Source organism: Phoca vitulina, unplaced genomic scaffold (assembly GCF_004348235.1).
Source record: "Phoca vitulina isolate PV1807 unplaced genomic scaffold, GSC_HSeal_1.0 scaffold8, whole genome shotgun sequence".
Taxonomy (NCBI): Eukaryota; Metazoa; Chordata; class Mammalia; order Carnivora; family Phocidae; genus Phoca; species Phoca vitulina.
In genome coordinates, this window is record NW_022589711.1 from 50,100,858 (window position 1) to 50,124,979 (window position 24,122).

At 39.9% G+C, this 24,122-nt stretch overlaps 1 protein-coding gene across 7 annotated transcripts in view; it reads left to right on the forward strand.

Annotated features, from left to right (window-relative positions):
- The first annotated feature begins 1,472 nt into the window (after positions 1-1,472).
- The window catches only part of ATP13A3 (ATPase 13A3), a 95,951-nt gene continuing 73,301 nt past the window's right edge, over positions 1,473-24,122 (forward strand). For 6 of the 7 annotated variants that reach the window (XR_004299808.1, XM_032406890.1, XM_032406888.1 and 3 more), the window contains exons 1-2: positions 1,473-1,562; positions 2,315-2,358. The gene's annotated coding sequence lies outside the window, so the exon portion shown is untranslated. Of the gene's footprint in view, positions 1,563-2,314; positions 2,359-20,113; positions 20,987-24,122 lie in introns of those variants that run through there. The other variant, XM_032406887.1, reaches the window with a different exon arrangement.

The following is a 24,122-nucleotide window of genomic DNA, read 5'->3' on the forward strand; positions in this document are numbered from 1 at the left end:
TAGGGGGCCAGAAGCAGCGTGTTCCTGGCTCCCAGTGAGGTGACATCTGCGCCATGGACCAGATGAGGTGTCAGCATATGTCCCGGACCCGGGGTAGTAGCCCCAGGAAAGTGTCACCATGTGCTAGAACCACAGCCTAAATGCTTTCCCGCTTCCTGGGAGGTGTCTCCTAAGTGAGGTGGACCGGGGGTGGGGCAGGGCTGCTACCTTCCTTTTCTCATGTTTAAGCAGCTAAGAGTTCTGTTAGCCGCAAGGTGTAACAATAATAACCCCGATGGCCGAGCTTCAAGGGCGCGGGCGCGGCAGGCTCTGCCAGAGCACGAGGCAGCAGGTGGCGCCTCCTGTGCGCGTCGCCGAAGGGACACCGCGAAAACCCAACGCGCGATTTGTATATCCGGCCGGGGCCCTGCGCCGAGATAAAGCTTCTGCGGAGGGAAGTATTTAATTTGCCTCCAGCGCCATCGGAAGAAACTCCTTTAGGCCGGAGACAGTGGGGTGGGCGCCTGGAAGCTTTCTCTTGCGTATGCATCCCAGTCCTCCGCCCGAGGCCGGGTGCGCTGAGCTTGTTGTCAAAGGCCAATTACAGTTTTTTGTTTGTTTTTGGATGGGGGGTGGTGCTGCTGTTAAGGAATGGAGACCTGGATTAAAGCTGGGATCTGGCTTCCTCTCCGTTGTAGCATAAGTTTCCTCCTTGACCTTGACTCTGGGCAAGTCTATTCTAGGTCCCTCACTGGTCCTCAGTTTCCCTGTTCATTAAATGGGGATTTGTACTATGATCTTGTTTTTGCACGGCCAGGGTGGCAAATTCCACCTCCTCCAGGCCAAAAAAAAACCCGTGCTCTGTTGGTAACCTCCCCTCCCCAGTACCCAGCTATTTTGAAAGGTCCTCTCCTCCCCTTTCTTTCCTTCGCGGGTCTAAGGGGCTAAAGGCGAGGTGGGCAGGGCCTGCCCCATGGCCCCGCCCGTCTCCGCTGGCCCCGCCCCCCGACGTCCCCTCTGCGCCCCTTCGCGCTCGGCGCTGGGATGAGGCAACCACGTGACCTCACATCCGGGCGCGGGAGTCCCGAGCTTGCCGCGCGCGCTCCCCCGCCCGCCGGCTCTCCCCGCAGCGTGATCTGGGCGCCACGGCGGAGGGGAGGGGGGTTCGCTTCGTCGCTGGCGGCGGGAGGCCGTTTCGGAGAGCAGACCGCCCCCCTCCCCTGCCCGCCTACCCCCGCCACCCTCCCTTGTTCTCGCTCTGTCCCGGCTGCACGCCGCCGCCGCCGCCGCGGGCGCTGAGGAGGAGAGCGCGGACGCCCCTGTGCCCGGCTCGGCCGGGGCCTGGCCGCGGCGCCTCCCTCCCCTCACCCCGAGCGCAGCGCGCGGCGGCGGCGGCGGCGGCGGCGGCGGCGGCGGCGCCTCGAATCCGAGCGACCCGCGGCCGCCGGCGCCCGCCGAGGGCGATGGGGCTGGGCTGAGGCGAGGCGGCGGCGGCGACAGCGGCGGGCCCGGGCCCCGGCCCCCCGCGGTCCCTCGGCTGCTCCGGCCCGGAGGCCGCGGAGGAGACGGCGCAGCGGCGGCGGGTGAGTGGTCGGGTTTTCCCGGGGCGCCGGGGGGACAGGGTGAGCGGGGCGCGGAGTAGGTGGGTCGTGGTGGTGATGGTGGGGGGTTGAAGGAGGTGAAGGGTGTTGTCGGGTACCAGGTGAGCTTCTGGTCGGCTCCTTGGGCCAGAATCCCGCATCACTTCCCGGGGGAGGTGAGTGGAGTGGGGAGGGGAGCGCTAAGACCGCGGAATGTCTGCCTGGGACAGGTGAGGCGAGAAAAAGGGATCCACGTTGTGGGTGCGAAGGCCTGGTTTGGACACACTGCTTGCGTTGGGACTGGGGAGTGGGATGGTGGTCCAGCCCTTTTGGAAAGTCCGGGAGATGGTGTGGTCGAAGGGCAGGACGCTTGATGTGTTTCTGCGGATGCTGCTTAAAGGCATCTTGAGTTCGTCCTTAACCTCGGAGTAGTAAGAGCTTCTTGCCATCACCGCATTTTATGGATGACTAAGTGAGGCCCGGAGAGGAAAAGTCACTTCTTAATTGGTTAAGGCCTCTCACTTTGACTCTGTAAGTGAGGACTAGGAAAACCCCGGGGTCCTCTCCTCCAGTACTTGAGTGGCCACTCTCTTTATGGCCTTTACTTCTCCCCATTGCCTTCACAGGTTTTGTGGATGTATATTTAGCGGGGTTGTGGCCGGGGGAATGGATTGGGGATTGACAGTAACTCAGTTCGGGGCTTCCCAATTTGGAAAGCTTTTGTGACAGGTGTTTATCATTTCCTCTTCCCATAGATCTGACAGAAACATCCTTGGATCTTGGTGTCTGGACATAGGAGGTATGAATCACTCACGCAATTAACTCTTTTTAATCGTCAGTGTCTTAGAGCTATATTTAGTGGTTATATTAGTGCAAAATGAATGGGTATGGAGTCGTAAAACTAGAAACAGAAACCTAGGTTCCCTACATATGATTCTGAACTAAATAAGTAGAACATTTGTGTAATGACTATTTTAGCTCTATGAGTCAGGAAGTTAGAATTTTTTTTTTAATCCAAGAAATGCAGGAACGTTAAAGATAATTGCAAAATGAATACTGTTTTCTAAAGGCTTTGTTGCTAAAGTGAAGGTGTTCTGATTTCCTTGTCTTTTAAGGGGTGATTTCAGACTTCAAAGTGCTCTGCCTTAGGTTAGATCTCAGCCTCCCTACGAGGGCACATACATTTTGTTACACAGGAGTATGCGTGGAATTCTTTTCTCAAGAGGATTGTTGCTTTGCCCAGAAGGCTACAGTTGCCAGAATAAGTGTATATGGGTATCCCATTCTGGTTTAGCAACCCTTCCTTAAATGCAGGTCAGTTCCTGGAAGTTCCATATAGTACCTATTATTAATAATTGTTATGGAAGTTTATATTTGCTACTGTCCTTTTGCATTATCCACTGCTAGATCAGGTGAGCCTGAGACAGCTAAGTGAGATTTTTGAACATTGTTAGAAGAACAACAAAACTTGTATTTGCTCAGGACATCGGGTAGGAAAAGTGATGATGCTGGTTACCTCCATTTATAAGTAGTATAGTTATAAATGAAAATATGAAGTAGCCGTTTATTTTGAAAATACAGTTGACAGGCTTCAGTTTGATGCAGTGTTCAAATTATGTAGTAGGAGGGCTGATTTCTTTGCCCAGGTCAACCAGAATGCTTTATTTGGTGTATGCTTGGTAATTAAAATTTTAATTTATAACTGATTTGAGATAAATATAATAAATTCCTACATAGATAGGAAAATAGTTTTATAGTAATTAGAACAAAACTTTGTTAAGCCTGAATGTCTTAAACATTATCTTCTGATAAGTTTCTATGTGGTTTTGCTTATTAGATTTTAGAGCTAAAATACTTCTTCGTTTAGTTAGCCCTTAATAGTTCCCTTATTTAGGTAACATCAGTTTCCCACCTATGTCATATTTCAAATATGGATTCTTATATGGATAATAATTGTGTGTTGGTAGCTACAACATAATGTATTAGAAAAAGCATGGACTTGGGAAATCAGACTGGAGTTTGATTTTTGACTTTTCGTAACTAGCTGTTTGACTTTGACAGTGCTAATAGTTATTGAGTAAGCTTATTACATAGTAGGCTGTGGATTAAACACTTAACATGGATTATCTCATTTAAACCATATTTTACAGATGAGGAAACTTGAGGTTCAGAGATGTTAAGTTGCCCAGAGTCACACACAGCTGACTTGGTAAACCTAGAAATAGAAACTGCTTGTCACATACAGTAACAGAGAGCTAAGATTTGGGCTGTCTTCAAAGTCCCTTATATTGTAGGTTGCTTAACTTCCCTGATCATCAGCGTCATCATCTTCTAATTCTTTTTTATTGAAAATGAATACTAATACTTATCTCAGAGAGTTTTGAGGATTAGCTGAGAACTTACGTCCTCCCTTTCCCCCATCTATTCCATATACTAAATCAAGCTCTGCTTGTATAACATGGTGGTCTTGTAACCACTGTGAATATGAGGTTTTAAAATGTGAGTATATTTTATTCCCAACATTAATAGTCCTAGGAGATGGGCCATGATCAGTGATATGGGGGCATCCTGTGAAACTTTGTCTTTATTCTGTATTTTTTCCCAGTGGTCTGGGTGATGGTGGAAATAAGAACTTTATACTTGAATGACAATGTGATGGTTGTAATTACTAAAAATCTGGGAAGACAGAAGTAGAATTTTAAAATGATCTTGATTACTTGGTTTATCTAACGCTGGATTCTGTCCACTGCTATACTTGGTAACCTAAACTAACTATATACTTAGTAAGTGGAAGACTTTGTGAATGGAACATAAGTTGAATAGGAGTTAGCAGCTTATCACTTACGAAAGATAACACTCTTAAAACAATTTATAGTGGTATGCTAAAAGAAGATAAATCTAGTGCTTGACATCTACCTGATACATCAGCAGAAGGTTTGTTCCAGTGATGAAATGCATTCTGAATGTGCTGTATAGCCATCTAGTTAAATCTCCAACCCAGAGATAGCTGATGGGATTTAATCTTTGGTTTTGGGACATAGTTGTGTGAAATGAAGGTAAGTGGACTATGGAGAGAATAAATCTGTAGTCACTAAAACCATATTCTAATTATTAACCCATCTAACTAGTCCAGGAAACATGCAAGAAGCAAGGAGATCATTGTTAAAGTCTTACTTGAATTTTGTTGACTTCATATTTTGAGATAGAGAAATGAGAGGGCATTGGAATTAGAACACATCTTTTAAGATTTATATAAAAAAGTAAAAGGTTCTGGGTTTATTTAATCTGGAGAAAAGTAGGTGATATCTGTACGGTAGAATGTCCTGGACTTAATGGTAACTAGTGATTATATAAGCTATGAAACATTTGTATTAGTGGGGTGCCTGGGTGGCTCAGTTGGTTAGGCATCCAACTCTTGATTTTGGCTCAGGTTGAGCCCTTTGTTGGGCTCTCTAATTAAAAAAAAAAGTAATAAAAGAACACAAAAGATTTGTACTAGTAAGATTAAAAATAGAGGTGATGTGAAATGTCATGAATGAATGGTAATAAAAAATTACCACTTTTATAATCGTGAGTTAAAAAATGGCATTAGTAAGGAGGGAGAAGAATGGAATGAAGGAAAGGGAGAGTTGATCAGATAATCAAATGTCTGAGAATAAGGAAAATTGAAGGTGTGGATTGCTGAAGAGTTTCCATAGAACAGTTCTCCAGAGAGAACTGTCCCAACACCGCATCTGGTAACATCTTAGACCCAAAGGCTCATAATGGGGCCTTTGTTAGGTCTGAGTAGTAAAACATTAACTCAAATAGCAAACTTTAAGACTGCCAAATTAAAAAAAGGAGTTATGTACCACAAGGCATCTCCCCAGGGAAAGAGGCCATATAGACCTTTGAGAACAGAGCTCACAGAGACATGTTTCTTTGAAGGTACAGGTGAAGATACATCTTTTACATTCCTATCACCCAAGACAACTATTATTAGTATGAACTGAGAATGCAGTAAAAAGTAACCCTGTGTTTGGGACGCCTGGGTGGCTCAGTCGTTAAGCGTCTGCCTTCAGCTCAGGTCATGATCCCAGGGTCCTGGGATTGAGCCCCTCCCTGCTTAGCGGGGAGCCTGTTTCTCCCACTCCCCCTGCTTGTGTTCCCTCTCTCGCTGTGTCTCTCTCTGTCAAATAAAATAAAAAAAAAAATAAATAAAAATAAAGAAATCAGTCCAAAGGCCAGAGAAGTAAAATAAAATCTCAAATCTTCCTCTTAAAGAAAAGATGTAGACACATTTCACTAACCAGTATTTTCTATTGTTTTATTTTTAATTTTTTATCATTTATTATTTTTTACTAACCAGTATTTTTAAATGAAAATAAGGCACATAAAATTCCATTAAATCAACCTAATTACACGTATTTTTACATTTTATAATGTGACCAGGGAGAAAGAGAATGGATAACAGTAACACAGAGGATGGGGGGAATGACACACCCAGAGACAGAAAGGGAAAGACAAAAATACAAATAAGATGTACATTAGAGATACATGAGATTAACAGCTTGAGCCTTTTAGGACGCTGTTCCCAAAGATGCAAAATCATGGTATCTTTCTATGAAAAGCCTGAATACAACATTATGTCCTTACTGCCTGCTGCTCTAGTTAAAATAAAACAGGCGGCAATCCTCAGTCCTGCCCCCACACATTCTCCTCTCTCTCTCCACACACACACACACACACACACACACACACACACACTCACGATACTTGTTTTGAATATGTTAAATGTTATTAAACCAATAATAGTATGTTACCATTTATTGAGCCTCTTATCCTCACAATTCTCTAAGGTAGCTTTTATTCCCTCCATTCGTCAAATGAAGAAACTAAGAAAGGTTAAGTGACTTGAACCCGACTACAGAGCTAATAAGTGATGAGGCTGGAGCTCAAAGTCACTTGTATATGGCTCTGAAGCCCACATTTTAACCACTGTACCATGCCCACTCCCGAGGCATCTTTGGCCACCATTACTTTTTTTTTTTTTTTTTAAAGACTGGTGTTTTTTACTGTGCTATCCCAAGAGTAATGTTAAGGTTCAGATACTTTAAATTTCATGAAAAACATCAACAACTTATATAGTTTTATTTATCTGTTTCTTTTATTTTATTTTTAAGTAAACTCTGCACCCAAGGTGGGGCTCAAACTCACAACCCCAAGATCAAGTCTCATGCTCTAGCAACTGAGCCAGCCAGGTGCCCCTATAGCTCTTTTAAAATAGTGCAGATTTTACTAGCAGTAAGGAAGACATTAACTGACACTGAATACAGCTGAGTATCAATCCAGAATTATACAAAGTACAAATGGTTCCCCAATACTCCCAATTTTATTACCTAGCGTTTTAATTATGCTAGGTTCTTTGTGTGGTATAAAATACCCAGTGTAACCCTGGAGAGATAACAGATTTTCATCTAATTTCTTTCTCCATTATTCACATTGTGGACTCTCATCATACATGCATTTAACTATACCCGTTCAACTATTTGTGCTACACGAAAAAAGAAAAACAAGAAAAAAATACTTTAAATAATGATGGCAGGATGCCTGCCTTTACATCCGTGTCCCAGAGAATGCAATGAAGACTAAAAATTTGCTGTTCCTCAGCTAGTCTAAAGTCCCATTCACCTGTCAAAAGGTATCTTGCATAGCCAATTATGATCCAGCTCACCAAAAAAGTAACCTGTTCTTAAAGCTGGAGGAAAAACTGGCTGTTGGAATTGAAAAACAGTATGTCAGTTAAGAACCAGTTTTCAAACTGGTATCTTCCTAAAGGACGTTTTCAACAGTAATTTTGACTATACAGGATTTCTACCTTAAATGAGAATTTAGGCCCAAAGCCCCCACATAAAAGGTGATTTCACTTTACCCAGCTCTTTAGATTACGAAGAATTAGGAACCCAAACATTTGTCTTGTATATCAAAATAAGTGAATTAGTAATGCATATTCATCCTATTTCACAATGGGAAAAAGCAGAGCAACAGGGATGCTGTTAGAAGAAGGCACACTTGGGGCGCCTGGGTGGCTCAGTCAGTTATGCATCTGCCTTTGGCTCAGGCCATGGTTCTGGAGTCCCAGGATCGAGCCCCACATCGGGCTCCCTGCTCAGAGGGGAGTCTCCTTCTCCCTCTCTCTCTGCTCCTCCCCGCCCCCATGCTCTCTCTCTCTCTCTCGATCATTCTCTCTCTCAAATAAATAAAATCTTGTTAAAAAAGAAGAAAGCATGCTAGACACATATGGGAACTGTTCCATGACTTATTAAAAATGTAATAAAAGTCTGTCATGTGGGGCGCCTGGGTGGCTCAGTTGGTTAAGCATCTGCCTTTGGCCCAGGTCATGATCCCTGGGTCCTGGGATAGAGCCCCACATCAGGCACCCTGCTCAGCGGGGAGCCTGCTTCTCCCTCTCCCTTTGCCCCTCCCCCTATTCGAGCTCTCTTTCTCTCTCTCAAATAAATAAAATCTTAAAAAAAAAAGTCTGTCATGTAATCAAAAGCAATCCTTAACATTGGTTCTCAGTAGAAAAAAGAAAAAACAGTGAGTTCTGAGATGAGCCATTACCAGAGTACAAAACAAAGGCAAGAGTGGAAAGAATACCCTACCGACAAAAACTGTCTAACCCCAGATCCTTTACTGGCATGCTGTTGCTTACTCTCCACACGTTTCCTTTTCTGTAAAAAGAAGGGACTAATCTATCACCTGTGACAATTCACCATTATTGTTTTCCAATCTCACACTTCCATTATTTCAGTGTCCAACTCACAAATTTCTTGTGAGGAAAATAGGTAGAAACTAAATAAAATAGGAGTCGATTAATCTAGCTTGCTATCAGAGGTAGAACTGTCTTTCATATCACCACCCAAAAACAGTTAACAAATATTTTTATTTTTTTTCAAGATTTTATTTTTTTTAAAGATTGTATTTATTTATTTGAGTGAGAGAGAGAGAGAGCATGAAAGGGGGGAGGGCCAGGGGGAGAAGCAGACACCCCACTGAGGGGGAGCGCGATGTGGGGCTCGATCCTGGGACTCTGGGATCATGACCCAAGCCGAAGGCAGACGCTTAACTGACTGTGCCACCCAGGTGCCCCTTCAAGATTTTATTTTTAAGTAATCTCTACACCCAACCTGGAGCTCAAACTTACAACCCCAAGATCAGGAGTCACATACTCCACCAACTGAGCCAGACAGGCATCCTCAAATATTTTTATTTAAAACTTCTGAGAAGGTCTACATACATCATCAAGTTCCACATCATGTAATCGGTAAATTCTACTTTACATAGTTAACTCACTTTTCTCAGCAATTCAATTTCTTACCTAGCTAGTAACTGAGTATCAACAGATCATTTAAAAGCTAGATCCACAGGGAGTAAGTGAGAGAGTCAGCAAAACAGAATTTTCAGTTAAGAGATTGATTACACCTCAATTCATACACATACACAAATAGACTTTAAACACAGGGTACTTTTTTTTTTTTTAAGATTTGATTTATTTATTTGACAGAGAGGGAACACAAGGAGGGGGAGTGGGAAAGGGAGAAGCAGGCTTCCCGCTGAGCAGGGAGCCCAGTGCAGGACTCGATCCCAGGACCCTGGGATCATGACCTGAGCCGAAGGCAGACCCTTAACGACTGAGCCACCCAGGCGCCCCGGATTGATTTCTTTAAATGTGGGTCACTGGTTCTTCAAAGACCAAAGAGTTTTCATCCATCTCTAGATTATGCCTTAACAACTTCTTTTTTTTTTTTGTAAGATTTTATTTGAGAGAGAGAGTGTGCACGTGAGCACGTGTGAGCGAGTGTGTGCACAGAGGGAGAGGGAGAAGCAGACTCCTTGCTGAGAAGAGAGCCCGACTGGACTGACGTGGGGCTCCATCCTAGAACTCTGGGATCATGACCTGAGCCTAAGGCAGACGCTTAACTCACTGAGCCACCCAGGCGCCCCAGTGCCTTAACTTCTTAAGCCATCAATTTTCTAAGCTCATTTATAATTTAGTTTCAGCTGTGATTTCCTGAAGTTTCTCTTAAAAATTTTTGCTTTACTGTTTCACCAAGCATAAGAGATGGAATCCTTATTTACATGTCAATTATAATAATGTGATTCAGTTTGCTAAGTTAAATGTAAGGTAGTGCAGGCAAGTTGCCTAATTTTGTCTGGAGCACTTAAATTATTTGAAAGAATAGACTAGGGGCACCTGGGTGGCTCAGTCAGTTAAGCGTCTGCCTTCGGCTCAGGTCATGATCCCAGGATCCTGGGATCCAGCCCCGTATCGGGCTCCCTGCTCAGCGGGGAGTCTGCTTCTCCCTCTACCCCTACCTCCCCACCCCACTGGTGTGCACACAAAAATAAATAAAATCTTTAAAAAAATTTGAAAGACTAGACTAACCTAACAAATTCTCAGTTAAAATAGATTTTTATTTCATGGATCCTTTTGATATGAAAATAAGCTTTTTATAGTTATTACCACTGCCTTAGAGTTCATTGATGAATAAATTTTAGCTAACCCATGGTTGTTTTCTGTTCAGTTTTTGGTGAGAACAGAATAAAGTGTTTAATTTAGTTAGGTTCAGAAACATCTTAATGTGTTTTTTTTTCCCTGAATCCTTTCTTACCTCTGATACAGCCCATGGTGAATGACCTTTTCTCATGTTCCCTTAAAAGTTGCGGTAATTACCAATTATTTTGGTACATAAGAGTTGTGATTTTTATAGGCAGGCAGGAAGGAAGGAAGCTTGGTTAGGGCCTCTTGGTTATGCCCTCAGGACTGTGGTGGCAAATTTAACTCTTCAGTATTTTTTTAGTTCCTGTATGTGCCAAGCACAGGGCTAGATGTTGGATATATGTTGATGAATGAGTTTTGCCACCTTGAAGGTAAACAGTCTAGCAGGTGAACACAGTGCTCCTGCACTGTACAAGTCCTGAAGACACCATTCACACTGTATTCTTTGGAATGTGGCCCTGTGGTGTGGGCTTTAGTGTCTCAGTTGAAAAAAGTTCAGAATCTCTATCCCATGCAAGTTAATCCGTATCTTTATCTTATCAGGCAAGGCCCTTCATCATAATCTGATCCTGTCCCATGTTTTTAGCTCCATTTCTAGCTGTTCCCTAGAGGTTACCCTGTGCTCTAGCTGGTTTAACTTGTATTCGTGATATTTTCTAGGATTTCTCACCTTAGTACTTTTTTTTTTTAGTTTTTATTTTAATTCTGGTTAGTTAACATACAGTGTTACATTAGTTTCAGGTGTACAATATAGTGAGTCAACAGTTCCATACATCATTTGGTGTTCCTCATGGCAAGTACACTCCTTCATGCCCATCACCTCTTTAACCCATCCCCCCCCAGCCTCTTCCTCTCACCTCAGTACTTCGGCGTGTGGTAATTCCTCTGCTTGGATTCCATCCCTCTGTTATTTTCTCTCTTTTTGCTGCCTGTTTGCCTGATGAACTTCACACCTTTCAGGTCTTAGATCAAGGGATATAATCTCCAGCATTTAGCACAGTACTTGGCACATGTAGACAGTGACTTTTTTTTTTTAAGATTTTATTTATTTATTTGAGAGAGAGAGAGCACAAGCAGGGGGGAGGGAGGGGCAGAGGGAGAGGGAGAAGCAGGCTCCCCACTGAGCACGGAGCCCAATGCGGGGCTCGATCCCAGGACCCTGAAATCATGACCTGAGCCGAAGGCAGACACTTAACTGAGTCACCCAGGCGCCCCAGACATTGATTTTCTAAAACATGACTTTTTATGAAATCAGAAGTGGTGATAAGCCATAATGATTTTTGCTAAATGCTAATTTAATATTTACAGATTTATCCTGAATTATTAGGACACTTGGGCAACACTGCTTTTTTTCAACTAATTTGCCTTTTCCTAAATCAAGCAATGGTATAGAGTATATTTGAAGATCCTACCTGGCTAGGATAAGGACAGTTTTAAGTTCATTGGAGAACATGTTAGTGAGACTTTCCAGAATAATGAAAAATTGGTCATAAATGGTCTCTCAGCTGAACCGAGCTTTTCAGTCCGAGAATGGGTGACCCAAAGGATGGCAGTAGCACTAGTTCCAGCTGTTTGTGCCGGTAGTGCCCAGTGCTGCTGCGGTGAGAGCCCTTGAGGGCAGCCCAGGCAGGAATACTCCAAGAGTGTTCCATGGTAAAACTGCGATGCCCACTCGCCACATCTCCTCCGTACTTTTTTTGTTTTGTTTTGTTATTTGGAGATTTATCTTCTATTTCTCAGCTTTGAGAAGTTATAATTTATTTATGTATTTTTTTTTAAAGATTTTATTTATTTATTTAATTGACAGAGGGAGAAACAGCGAGAGAGGGAACACAAGCAGGGGGAGTGGGAGAGGGAGAAGCAGGCTTCCCGCCGAGCAGGGAGCCCGATGCGGGGCTTGATCCCAGGACCCGGGGATCACGACCTGAGCTGAAGGCAGTCGCTTAACCAACTGAGCCACCCAGGCGCCCCTAACGTATTTATGTATGTATTTCTGAACAGAATGACTCTTGATGAAGAAGTAGTGGTTGATACTGAAGAACGTAGTGTTGTAGATGGAGGGTGTGCAGGGTTACGTGAAGTCACCATGGGACCTGGGAGAGAGGGTACTGGGAGAGTTGGAAAAGCATTGGGATGAATATGGGAGCCTGCCAAAGACAAAATGTACTTGGTTGTGAAATTTAACCCAGAAAAACAGGAAGGATTTTACCCTTCCCTCACACCCCTTGTCTTGCTCTGTCTCGTTCATTCTCCTCCATTGCTGGGTGCTGGCCTGGTTCTCAACCTTTAAGGTTTTTAGTCTGTAAGTCCAACATTGTGAGACAAATGTTCTGATTCTTACAAGGAGAGACAAAGATGGGAGCTATCCTCTGCTGGACAGGAGAAGGGACAGTCAAAGCATGGTGGAGAACATACTTGACCAGGGTCTGGAAGGACTCGTAAGAGTTTTTCAACCAGACTGTTAGGGAAGGGCATTCTTGGCAGAAGGAACAATGTATGTGAAGGAATGGAGTCAAGAAACAGTAGCCCTTAGAGGAACTACAATTGTGTTCTATATAGATGGGATGTAAGGTTTGTAAGAGGTGAATGATAGCCATTGGTGAAAGGCAGGTGGTGTTGACAACTAGGAAGAGCCACATTCTGAAGAGTATTACATGTCTTCCACTTAGTTATAACTTTGCCTTGGAACCCAATTGGCCCTTTCTTCTACTTTACTTCCCCATGGTAGGGAAACACATAGTATTGTGCATTTTAAGACTTTTCAATTTTTTTTTTTAAAGATTTTATTTATTTGTTTGAGAGAGACAGGGAGAAAGAGCATGAGCAGAGGGGAGAGGCAGAGGGAGAGGGAGAAGCACACTCCCCGCCGAGCAGAGAGCCTGAACCGGGACTCGATCCCAGGACCCCGAAATCACGACCTGAGCCGAAGTCAGATGCTCAACTGACTGAGCCATGCAGGTGCCCCTAGACTTTGCAGTGTCTTGCTAGTAAGAGGATTGTTCAATTTGCTTAATCCAGTGTATTTCTTCAATTTATATGAGCAGGGGATGCCTTTTAAAAATTTTTATTTTTATTTTATTTTCTTTTATTTTTTAAAGATTTTATTTATTTATTTGACAGAGAGAGACATAGCGAGAGAGGGAACACAAGCAGGGGGAGTGGGAGAGGGAGAAGCAGGCCTCCCCGCGGAGCAGGGAGCCCGATGTGGGGCTCGATCCCAGGACCCTGGGATCACGACCTGAGCCGAAGGCAGACGCTTAACGCCTGAGCCACCCAGGCGCCCCTAAAATTTTTATTTTGGAGGGGCTCTTACCAGTTTGGGAAATGCTGCTGCAGACAATGGGAAGCTATTTAAATTTCAAGCAGAGAAATGATCATGTATGGATTATATAATGATATGAATGAGGGAGACTAGAGAGGGCATCAGGACCCTGATGGGCAGTGCCAGTGGAGATAGGGCTTGGTGAAGTGGATGTGAGAAAGGTAGAAATGATGGCTAAGTGCCTCCTTATGGATAGGAAGGAGTCTAGGATGACTTCCAAAATCCTGGCATGTAATTTTAGCAAATCATATTCATTTAAGGAGTAGAGGGAATTGTTCGTGTTAGGGGGTGGGTTTGGAAGAAAGATAAAATGAATCTATTGAATTTTAGTTGTATGTAAACATGTATGGTTGATGTTTAAATCTGTGGGTCTGAAGCTGGAGAGAGATTAGTGCCGAAAATACTGATTGGCAGCTATTGGTAGCTTTCACCATAGATGGGTCAGTGGAGCCCCTCTTGGCCCTTTGTGTTGTTATAAGAGAGAAGGCCAGAGAATATTAATAATTAAGTAGTGGGCAGAGGATGTGGAGGCTTGGGGAATATTAATAATCAAGAAGTGGGCAGAGGAAGTAAAAACTTGATTACCTGGCTGCCTGCCCCATGACCCAGGCTACTGTAATATGAAGTATAATTTAGCAGAATTGTGGGAGGTAAAAAGGTCATTGTGGGCCATCTTGGGAACCTAGTCAGTACTTCAACTACATTTGACTTTCAAATGAATTTTTGAGAAATAGACGCTTGAAAGATGGTGCTGTCTGCATGCTAATTCCTTAATTTGTTGGTAAGGCTTTTTGATATAAAGTCACCCCATGCTTGACTTTGTGGGAAAGTAAAAAATGCTAATTTTGGTCAAGTGAAGATTATTTTTTTTCCTGTTTTTAAAAGATGATATCGATTGAAAACTGGTAAGTAAAGTAGTGAAGGCCTGTAAAAGTGTTTTGTAAACTAAAAATCCCTGTATAAATGTCAGTTACTTTTGTTATGTCTGGCATAGTACCCAAATGCATTGATTTTTTTTTTTTAAATCCTGGATAGTGGATTACAGAATGACCATAGGAAATGAGAAAGTTCAGATTTCTATGATGATTGTACCATGAGTAAGGCCATTATCCTCTTCAACAGCAATTTAAAGTGTGTTTTTGAAATATTTGTTGAATGCAGATGTTAAGGGCTTTGCACTTCCTTTCTATGCTGAGTCAACATGGGTGGGTTTCAAATTGGGGAAAAGGAGTAAAAGTGGAAAAAGACAAATTCACATAATTTTAAAATAATCGAAGTACGTGCCTATCAGTTATAATTGTAAATTAGCAGGATTGCACTTTTTTTTTTTTTAAAGATTTTATTTATTTATTTGAGAGAGAAAGAATGAGACAGAGCGTGAGAGGGAGGAGGGTCAGAGGGAGAAGCAGACTCCTCGCCGAGCGGGGAGCCCGATGTGGGACTCGATCCCAGGACTCCAGGATCATGACCTGAGCTGAAGGCAGTCGCTTAACCAACTGAGCCACCCAGGTGCCCAGGATTGCACTTTTTGTACAGAATAGCTTCCTAGTGATTTCGTGCTTCCTTTGTGGTCAGGTTCAGGTCTTCATAATGTCTGGAAGAATAAAATGTGAACCATAGTGTAGTACAGATGATGAGTAAAACTAATTTTGCTTTCTTGCCAGCACAATACAGTAATCCTGAAGTGAACCATGCTGAGTTAATAAAGAAAAATTATTTTGGGTTTTGCTGTTAATAAGTAAAATGAACATCTCTGGATTCTGTGTGTAACTTCTTAACATACTACTTAAGACTTAGAATATAATTTTCTGTAATGTTTTCTTCCTGCTCCCCCCCCTTCTTGACTATTCCCTACCCACCCCCACCCCTTCTCCTCCAAGCCCTTCCTCTGCACCTTGCTGCTCTGTTTGGGTACCTGTCTGTGCACACTATTAATTTTTGTTTCATAATGCAGCTACAGTGTAATCTTTTTGAATACCTTTAATCAACAATTTCAACTCAGCACTGTACTACCAACAAAGTACTATGCTCAGCTGAAATGACACAGTACTATGAAAAGTGAGACCAACTTCAAGCAGCGCAGGCAAGGACCACTGCATAATGATGGTCATCTGCCAATAGCAACTATAAGGTTTTACCTAAACTATATCCTGGTTTCTGTGCAAACATGTGGATAGTATGAGTCTCAGAATTGATGACTTGAAATTTTATTTATTATTATTATTAGTTTTTGCAGTAAGCCCTACACCCAGTGTGGGGCTTGAACTTAAGACCCCAAGTTCAAGAGCCACATGCTCCAGGCATGCTCTACGAACTGAGCCAGCCAGGTGCCCCTGAATGTTTAAATTTAAATTTTATTTATTTATTTATTTTTAATTTAAATTCAGTTAGTCAACATACAGTACATCATTAGTTTTTGGTGTACTGTTCAGTGATTTATTAGTTGTGTATAATACCCATTGCTCATCACGTCATGTGCCCTCCTTAATGCCCATCACCCAGTTACCCCATCCCTCCCCTAAATGTTAATTTTAAATTGCTGATTGAAATGTCAAACAAGTTATTAGGGATTTGGATTAACAGTCTTACATTTTAGAAAAAATAATCACTAATTTGCATTAAAATGGAAGAAACATTCATTCATATATTACTTAACAAAAATACTTATCTTCTAAATTTAAAAGTGTAGCTTTTATTTGGGCAGTTAAGCTCACTTACCAATTTGGGTTGTTTATACAAGCTCTTATTAGAACTCTAGATTTGTCAGTTCCTTACTGTATTAAATGCCAAACACTTTCTTTAGTGCTTGCTTTAAAACTTGTTTCAGTTAGGTTTTTCTGCTTGTAAGTACTCCTCTCTACCCCCAAAGCACAAAACTCATATTCTCTATTTCATGAGTTTGAAGAAACAGTTAATGGTAACATGTATGTATATGTACATGTGACATGGCTTTCTAATTGGGATTGTTGGATCAAAGTGTGGGAGTATTAAATTCTAATATACTGTTGGTTTTCCAAAAAGGTAGTACAGATTCACTCTCTCTTTTTTTTTTTTCCCTTTTCTTTTGGAGGGGGCAGTGGGGGAAGGAGAGACAATCTTAAGCAGGCTCCACATCCAGCATAGAGTTTGATGTGGGGTTCAATCTCACGACTGACCCTGAGATCATAACCTGAGCCTAAATCAAGGGTCGGACGCTTAACCAGCTGAACCACACATGTGCCCCCAGACTCACGCTTAACAGCAGTGTATAAGGGTGCTCCTTTTTTTTTTTTTTTGCAGTTTAATGGGCAAGTAGTGTTTTACCACATAATCTTATACTTTACCTCATCTTGTTCTCTAATAGGTTCATGTGCTCTTTAATTGTTACTCTTCTCCCCTCCCTTGCTTCACAACATTATAAGATCCCTAAATTCTAATTTCAGACAATTGTGAACTTGGGAGTAATCTTTGTAAAGGCAATAATAACATACCTGCCTTCTCCCCCCTCCATCACCATTATCATTTGTTTTGTGTTTGTGTCTTATTTTTCCATTGAGACACCTGAAACAGAGGCTGTATTATTTAGCCAACTCCTGCTTTCCCAGATAAGTACCTCCAGTCATACTAAACAAAAAAATCTTAAAACTTCCCATAATCACTTTTGATCATCAGCTTTTCTATTTAAGGCTACTGAAAACTGGGGCGCCTGGGTGGCTCAGTCGTTAAGCGTCTGCCTTCGGCTCAGGTCATGATCCCAGAGTCCTGGGATCGAGTCCCACATCGGGCTCTCTGCTCCACGGGAAGCCTGCTTCTCCCTCTCCCACTCCCCCTGCTTGTGTTCCTGCTCTCACTATGTCTTTCTCTGTCAAATAAATAAATAAAATCTTAAAAAGAAGAAAACAAAGGCTACTGAAAACTGTCAGCCGTTTTCCTTACCAATGTTGGAACATCACCTGGTGGTGAAAGAGTGCAACAGCAAGATGCGTACAGAGGCAATACTTAATGTAGGTAAAAACTTTCATGGTTGGAATGAATCATACAGACTATTAGAACTGTCTCATTTCAGTGGAGAAGAAATTGAAACCATGACAGGTGAAGGAACATGCAGAATAGTTCATGTTGAATTGTCTTTTAAAAACAAGTTAAAGCTGACTCTTAAGTTGTGTGCTTGTTCTTTTGTGTGTGTGTGTGTGTGTGTTTGGGGGTAAAGTTGTTTATCTCCTACAGTTCCTAGTATCGTAATGAACATGGCATATATGCTTACTTAACGCTTGTAGATGGATTAATTTTTTTTAGATGGATTAATTTGATTAAATAACTTAGGATTTGCTGCTATTTTATGCTGTGTCAATGGCTATTACTTTTCCTCAGTGGAGCCAAAATGTAGAGGGGATGTAAAAATAAATATAATCACATTGTCGCTTACTAGAAATGTATTTGTTAAGGGGGCCTTCAAAATGACCACTTTATCTTGCCTGGGGTAAAAAAAGACCTAATTAAGACAGATCCAGAGAATCTGGAGAATGGTTTGATAGAGCACCATGAAATGTTTTGCAGGTTCCTACAAGTTTCACACCCAAGGTTGGCCATGCATTGTAAAATTAGAAGTTTATACATATGCTCAGCCTACCTTCTTTCTTTAACTATTTTAAAATATTATTACATGTAGATGGTAAAAAACATTCAGAAAGCACTAAAGTCTCTCCCTTCACTCTCACTCTGCAATACACTGCCACCACTAGTAGCCACTGTCTCCATTTTTTTTGGTTTTTGATTATCTTAGGGGTAGATGCCAGTTTTCTTTCTAGGCCTTTTTGATTCTGCCTGTTTTGAATATTCAGTCTGTAGGACTGGTCTTATCGCAGTGATCCTATCTATTATTTCCTATTGCCTGCTGCAGCACTTTTCATAATAGATGCTAAGATTTTGAAATCAGTTTAGCAGTTATAACACTTTTGTAACTCTCAGTCCTTGAATATGAAGTTTTGAAAAGTTATATACATGAGGAAGATTTAAGAGGAAATTTAAAAGTTTTAAGATCAAAGTAGCTTCAATAAATGAAAATCTCTGATTCATGTAAGTAGACATTTTAAAAATGCAAACACTTTATTATGTTGTATATAAAAGAATTTTTACACATTTCCATATTTACAGAGCAAAAGTTAAAACATAAATACCAGTTGTCAGTTCAGAGCTACTTTTTCCCATTTTTACTAATTAAATACTTTGCAATTGATTAATACCTCAAAGCCACTGTTTTGCCTAATGATGACACTTACCACATGGAGGTTTCTCTGAATAAAAGAGGGTTGATTTGTTAAATAGTGTATTTAGTAAAAGTGATAAAAACGTATATAAATAAGTACGCTGTAGTGTGGGCTAAGTTGAGCTCTTAATGTTTCTAATATTGATCCTAAGACAGATAATTACATTATTTTTCCTAATTATAACTTATTTTGTTTTAGCTATCGCATTGTTTTGTAACATACAAAAAAGTGTAATTATACAAAGACTGCACTTTACAAATGTAAATAGTCTTGGTTTGGTGTATATTGGATACAATGGTCTTCCTTAAGCCTAAACACAGAAACAAAAGCATGTATTATAAGAGAAAGTTCAAGATGGGAAGTGATAAAATGGGTATTCACTAGAGCTTTGTTAAAATTTAGCTGGTATCCTTGTAAAATTTCCATGTATTCATTAAATTATATTATGTCATTCTTATTGTTAGGAGCTGACTTGAAGTGTTAAGTTTTGCCCTCATAAAGAGTTGTGACAGTTTGGTTTCTGTAGTTAGGAGATTTGAGTTTTTTAAAAACTTCTTTTACACAAATATCTGTATAGCTATTAAAATTGAGGTTGTTCATTGAGTAGATTAAGGATTTTAGATGTATGATGGTACTTTTTATTTCAAAGGGAGAACTTGCTTTTTTTTTTTTTTTTTTAAAGATTTTTAAAAATTTATTTGACGGAGAGAGACACGAGAGAGGGAACACAAGCAGGGGGAGTGGGAGAGGGAGAAGCAGGCTTCCGGCTGAGCAGGGAGCTGCATGTGAGGCTGGATCCCATCATGACCTGAGCGTAAGGTAGACGCTTAAGGACTGAGCCACCCAGGCGCCCCGGGAGAACTGCTTTTGAATTGCAGAAGGTTATCTTAGTTGCTGTGGATGCTACAGATTTGACAATGAAATAATATTCAGAGTGCTGGCTGAACTGTTTATACTTCAGGATCTTTAAAAAACCCTTTGCTAAGTGGTCCTTAAAGATGGGTTCGTCAAATTTTTATTTAACACGGGTAGGCATGTTTAAGTCTCAGGAAAAAAATCTAGAACTACAGAGCCAAGGATGATTCATTCTGTTTTTCAACAGGGCAGGGTATCCTAAAAAGTCTTCTTCTTTTTTTAAAAGATTTATTTTTATTTATTTCAGAGAGAGAGAAAAAAAAAGAAAGTGCGCGCATGCGCTAGCGAGCAGCGGGGAGGGGCGGGGGTAGAAGGTCTTAAGGCGACTCTGCGCTGAGCGAGCTGGATGTTGGGCTCCATCCCATGACCTTGAGATCAGGACCTGAGCTGAAACCAAGAGTTGGACACTTGACTGCGTCCATCCGCGCACCCCAAAGTGGCCCCCAAACCTAATGCAGTTTTAATTTCTAAAACTGCAGAGTATATGTTACAAACTTATAAAAAACATTATTTAAGAATTTCTTTTAGAATAACTTAGTTTTGTGAATTTTGAGTAATACATTTTTAATTTTAGTTTTTTACTTCCATCTCTCTGAACTTGGCAAATACTGAAGTAAAAAACTAAAAATGTGTTATTCAAAATAGCTTTCCTTGAAGTTTTACTCGAGTTTTGTGAAATTACCAACTTTGTAATTCTGGGTACATGTATGGAATATCCTTAAAACCTCCCACACACATACCATTATAAAACTCTTGTTCCAACTAATAAGAAATTCAGGTTTGAAGCAAAGATGGCTTAGAGGTTTGGGGATTTCTGTGCCTGTTGAGGCCAACTCCTCTTGTTTTAGGAAATGAGATATGACTAACTCTTATCCTAGAGCACTACAGATGATTCTTAGTAATTATATAATGTGAAAAAAAATAAGTAAACTTTCAGGAATTCGCATTTGATTTAGTGAGATTTATTCCTGATAGCTTGACTTGGTCTTGTGCTGCTGTTTTTACTCACACAAAAAATCATGTTCATTGTAAATGCAAGGAAGGGTTTGGTTAAGCACAATAGCCTATGAGCTCCTTGCTATTTAGATAACATCAAGGCTGAGGCATGCACTGTGGAATTGGGACTTGAGTGTGCTCACTAGATGTGACTTATTCAGTAGTAGCTCTACCAGTGGCACAAGGGTGTATCTTCTGAGAACCCATTTAAAGTCAGTGAATTTAAAAATCCTAAATTTTAATATCTTAATCATTTTGAAAGCAGTTCAAAAAGAGTCAAAACAGTATTTGGCCGAAAATTCTCATCTGAATGGATTTTTATGCTTAGTTTTATTTTTATTAATAGCCAGCTTTTGAAAGTGCTGCTGATACAGCAATTGGGAAGAATGATGATATAGTGCTTTTGGTAAGAAAAATTTCTTTAATTTGTTTCCTATGATCTAGAAATTGACTTGATTAAAAAACATACACTCCTGCAAGCTATGATAGTTATATTCTGAAAGTTAAATGGATTTTAGAAATTTGATATTAATGCTTCAAATGTTCTAATTAGATATATGGTAGAATAGCTTAATATGTGTTTTTATCTTTAATAGGCAATATCATTTAAAATGTTTATAGATTTTTATCCTTATAGAAATATTAGAGATTTTCTATTATGTACAAGTTTTTAAAATTTAAATATACATTTATAATATATATTTATTTTAAATGTAAGCTGTTGGAATTACTGTCTCATTGGATTTTATTAAAAGCTTATGTGAAAGTCTTGGTGAAGTCTTGATAATTTCCTGTGTGGTATAGTATGCTTAAAGAGAATAATAACTGATGGTTTTTAGAGCAACTTTTTATTTAAATTATTTAAATTATTTTTAATGCCTCAACTTTGGTAAAATTTGGTAAGACAATAATTTGCCTTAAAAAGTAAGCTAAATTTTAGAGCAATAACACTTATAAAAAGAGTAATGAGATAAAATGGTCAAGAATTGAATTTATAAGAGTATGAAAAATAGATTGTTATAGGCAATGTATAAGCTTCTTTAAAAATTACTGCAGTATTTTTTTGCTGTGGTCACTTTTTAACTCTGGTAGATGAGTTCATAATATAGCTGTGTTAGACCGAGGTGAGCTCTGTCAAGATCTATTTGGGGAAAAGGTTTTAAATAGTTGTAAGTACATGAAGTTAATGAACACATTGAATATTAATGATAATTTTTCTAAAATTATAAAAACATGCTTATTCATCTAATACATTCTTCATTGAAAAATTAGGATTTACAAAAGTGGGGAAGTACATCTCTATTTCTAGGCAATGGATAAAAGACAAAAGTGAAGAAGAGTGAGAGTCAAAACTCAGCAGTAAGGGACTATGGATAATGCCTGGTATATGATAGTTGGGTCAGTGGATTTGGGATTTATAGAGGCAGAGTTCTCAAGATTTATGGACTTTGGTGCCAGTAATGAATATCTTCTGAAAATGTTTTTCTATCTAAAATCTTCAGATGGGTGACTTTTATTTAAAAACATTTTCTATTACAATTTTTACATGTTAAAAAACAGTAGGAAGATTAGTATAACGAACTCTCATGTACCTACTACACTCAGCTTTTAACTCAGCTGTGGCAGTTACTAACTTGTGGCCATCCCATGACCGATAAAGATAGAGGTTTTTTAATTTTTAAATTTTTTTATTTGGAAGTAAGTTCAAACCTGCAGAAAAGTTGATGTATTGGTGTAAAGTGTTCATTAAGTTCCTTGATTATACTTCTGATATCTGCAGAATCTGTAGTAATGTCTCCTCTCTTATTCCTGATATTGGTAATCTGTGCCTTCCCTCCCCCCCCACTTTGAGTCTGACTAGAAATAATCACTTTTGTTGATCTCAAAAAAAAAAACAGCCTTTGGTTTCATTGATTTTACTCCATTTTACTGTTTTTTATTTTATTGATTTCTACTGTGAATTTCTCTTTGGGGCTTACTGTGGGTGTAATTTGCTGTTCTTTTTCCACTTTCTTAAGGTTGATGCTGAGGTCACGATTTTAGGCATTTCTTCTCTTCAGATTTTGGAATTTAGTGCTATAAATAATTTCTAAATACTGTTTTAGCTGCATCCCACAAATTTTGATATATCTTCATTTTTTATTCAGTTCAGAATATTTCATAATTTCCCTGTTGATTTCTGACTCACGGATTTTTTTAGAAGTGTATTTTGTTTCCAGATATTAAGGCTTTTCTACTTATCTTTTTGTTACTGGTTTCTAATTTAATTCCATTGTTTTTAGAACTTAACTTTATATGACTTGAATCTGTTTTATGTCCCGGAATGTGGTCTTTCTTGGTAAATGTTCTGTGCACATGTTAAAAGAATGTATATTTTGCTGCAGTTGAGTAGAGTGTTCTGTAAATATCAATTGGGACCAATTTGATTGATAATGTTCAGATCTTCTATGTCCTTTGTGTATTTTGAAGATCTGTTAAATATAGACATGTGTAGGATTATTGTTTTATGTCTATCAGTTTACCCCTTTGTCTTTATGAAATGACTTTATCCCTGGTAATATTCTTTTTTTTTTAAATCCCTGGTAATATTCTTTGCTTTGAAATCTATTTTGCCTGATATTAGTACAGTTATTCCAGCTTTAATTTGAATAGTACTTGCATGGTATATTTTGTTTTAACATTTAGCCTACTGTGCCTTTATTTTAGGTTGCATTTCTTATAGGCAACATATAATTGTAGCTTTGCCTTTTTTTTTTTTAAGATTTTATTTATTTATTATTTTAGAGAGAGAGCAGAGGGGGGCAAAGGGCAAGGGAGAGAATCTCAAGCAGACTCCCTAATGAGCATGGAGCCCAAAGCAGGGCTGAATCTTATGACCTTGAGATCATGGCCTGAGCTGAAATCAAGAGTCAGACACTTAACCAACTTGAGCCACCCAGGTGCCCCTGCAGCCTTGCTTTTGAAAAATAAAACCACAATCTCTGCCCTTTAATTACTGTTTAGACCGTTTATATTTAATGTGATTATTGATATTGTTAGGTTTAAATCAGCCATCTTGCTATTTGTTTTCTCTTTGTCTAATCTCTAGTTTCCATTTTCCTCCTTTTTTTTCCCGCCTGTTACATCAGTTTAGTATTTTTTGTGGTTCCATTTAATCATCTTTGTTGATTTTTTTTAGTTGTGACTCTGTTTTATTTGAATGGTTACTTTAGAGTTAATAGTGTACATCTCTAACTTACTAAAGTTTACCTGCAAGTAATACTAAACTCATTCACGTATAGTATAAGAACCTTAAAAGAGTATAGTTCCATTTCTTCCTGCTGTTTGTACTATTGTTACGTATATTTACCCACATATATACCATGTCTGATGCTTTTCATTCCTTTGTGGAGATCCATATTTCCATTTCCATTTTTCTACCTGAGGACTTCCTTTAACTTTTTTTTTTTTTTAATGGTGTAGGTTTGCTCATGATGATTTTTTTCAGGTTTTGTGTCTAAAAAAGTCTTTATTTCACCTTTGATTTTGGAAGATATTTTTGC